This window comes from Orycteropus afer, unplaced genomic scaffold (assembly GCF_000298275.1).
Source record: "Orycteropus afer afer isolate SDZICR_OR568_19922 unplaced genomic scaffold, OryAfe1.0 scaffold00540, whole genome shotgun sequence".
Taxonomy (NCBI): domain Eukaryota; kingdom Metazoa; phylum Chordata; class Mammalia; order Tubulidentata; family Orycteropodidae; genus Orycteropus; species Orycteropus afer.
Window position 1 is genome coordinate 566,562 of NW_006922127.1, and position 2,660 is coordinate 569,221.

Consider the following 2,660-nt stretch of genomic DNA (forward strand, 5'->3'; position numbering starts at 1 on the left):
TTGAACCACCAGCCTTCTGGTTAGCAGTCAAGTGCCTTAGGCACTATGCTACCAGAGCTCCTCTCTTACAGTTTAGGAGCTTAGGAGGCTCGAAGTCTGAATTCAGAGTGCTGGCTTTAGGGGCCAGGTGAAGGCCCCTTGACCTTGGACTTTGGCTCTGCCTCTTGTTCCAGGCCCACTGGAGCTGGAGGCTTCTTCTAACTCACACAGCTGCTGGCTGCTGAGGCTGATGAACCAAAGATTGACAGGTAAAATGGCACAATCCCAAGATTGGTAGGCAGCACAGCAGGGCACTGATCCAAGTCCAGGAACAATGTAAGGATCAGCAAACCACACAGCAGGCCACCGGTTCAAGTCCAGGAACTGGAGATGAAGACTCGGCTGAAAGTTGGATTCAAAACGTGCCAAAGGCCTAGAGACTGTTCTCAAAACTTCTCCTTATGTATTAGAAGCAGGCCACATCCTGAAGGTAACTAATTAATTAGCTGCTCCCAGCAGATTCCACCATAGAGGTGATTACAGTCTCATCATGGGGAATAACTACATCCAGCTGCCCAGCCACTCAAAGTCAGGTCCCAGCCAAGTGGACACACAACCTTAATTACCACAAAAGGTAAACTTCTATAAGTTCAGAAGCAGAATTGACAATTTCAAGGGTTTAAAAAAAATGGCTTGAAATTGTTAAAAGCCATCTTAACTTCCAACACAGTATAGGCAGGATTAAGGGGGTTTGCTTCAAAAAGTAAATTCACAAAAATCCATAGGTCCATGAAACTTTTCTAAGATATTCATTTCCTTTTTACACCATGGCAAAGGATAAGCTTTAGTTAAGTCATTTTTTTTTTTTACTTGATTAGATTATTTTGGGCCGATCTTAAATTCCCAAGTTTTATTTTGAAGGCTGCAATTTTAAAAACTGTTTAATTTGTAGGTTATTATATATATAACAATATATATATATATATTTTCTACAGTTGGCAATTTCCATAGCAAACTAATTATTTATCTGTGTATCATTAAAGTTGTTGAAGTCATTACTTAAATAATTTTAAAAAATTGTTGTTAGAAGAATGGATAACCAAACTATGGTACATACACACAATGGAATACTATGCAGCACTAAAGAATAATGTAGAATCTGCAACACACTGCATAAGGTGGATGAACTTGGAGGACATTATGCTGAGTGAAATAAGTCAATTACAGAAGGACAAATATAATACTAGTTCCTTATTGTAAAAATAAGTGATATGACATGACTCAAAATGAGCAGAAACAGATGCAAACATCCATTAATTGTTGGAACATGGAATGAATATACGAAGTATGAATCTAGGAAAATTGGAAGTTGTCAAAAATGAAATGGAATGCATAAAGATCAATATCTTAGGCATTAATGAGCTAAAATAGACTGGTTTTGGCCATTTTGAATCAGACCACCATATGATCTACTATGTGGGGAATGACAAATTGAAGAGGAATGGTGTGGCATTCATTATCACAAAGAGTGTTTAAAGATCTGTCCTGAAGTACAACGCTGTCAGTGATAGGATAATATCCATACACCTACAAGGAAGACCAGTTAATGCTACTATTACCCAAACCTACACACCAACCAACAAAGCCAAAGATGAGGATATTGAAGATTCCTACCAACTTCTGCAGTCTGAAATTGATTGAACATGCAATCAAGATGTGTTGATTATCACTGGTGACTGGAACAAAAAATTGGAAACAAAGAGGAGTCATCAGTAGATAGAAAATATGGGCTTGGAAATAGAAATAACGCTGGAGATCACATGATAGAATTTTGCAAGACCAATGACTTATGCATTGCAAGTACCTTTTTTCAACAACACAAATGGTGGCTATACACATGGGCTTCAGCGGATGGAGTACACGGGAATCAGATTGACTACCTCTGTGGCAAGAGGTGACAGAGAAGTTCGATATCGTCAGCTGAAACAAGGCCAGGAGCTGACTGTGGAACAGACCATCAACTGCTCATATGCACGTTCACGTTGAAGTAGAAGACAATTAAAACGAGTCCACAAGAACCAAAATATGACCTTGATAATATCCCTCCTGAATTCAAAGACCATTTAAAGAATAGATTTCATGCATTGAACACCAGTGACCGAAAACCAGAATTGTGAGATGACATCAAGACCATCATCCACAAAGAAAGCAAAAGAATGAAGACAAGAAAGGAAGAACAGACCAAAACGGATGTCAGAAGAGACTCACACTTGCCCTTGAGTGGAGAGTAGCTAAAGCAAATGGAAGAAATGACAAGATAAAGGAGCTGAACAGAAGATTCCAAAGAGCAGCTTGAGCAGACAAAGCCAATTACTGTAATGAAATGTGCAAAGACCTGGGGTTAGAAAACCGAAAGGGAAGAACACGCTCGGCATTTCTCAAGCTGAAAGAACTGAGGAAAAAATTTTAGCCTCAAGTTGCAATATTGAAAGATTCTATGGGCAAAATATTGAACAATGCAGGAAGCATCAAAAGAAGATGGAAGGAATACACAGAGTCACTGGACCAAAAAGAATTGGTTGATGTTCATCCATTTCAGGAGGTGGCATATGATCAAGAACCAATGGTGTTGAAGGAAGAAGTCAAAGCTGCACTGAAGGAATTGGCAAAGAACAAGGCTC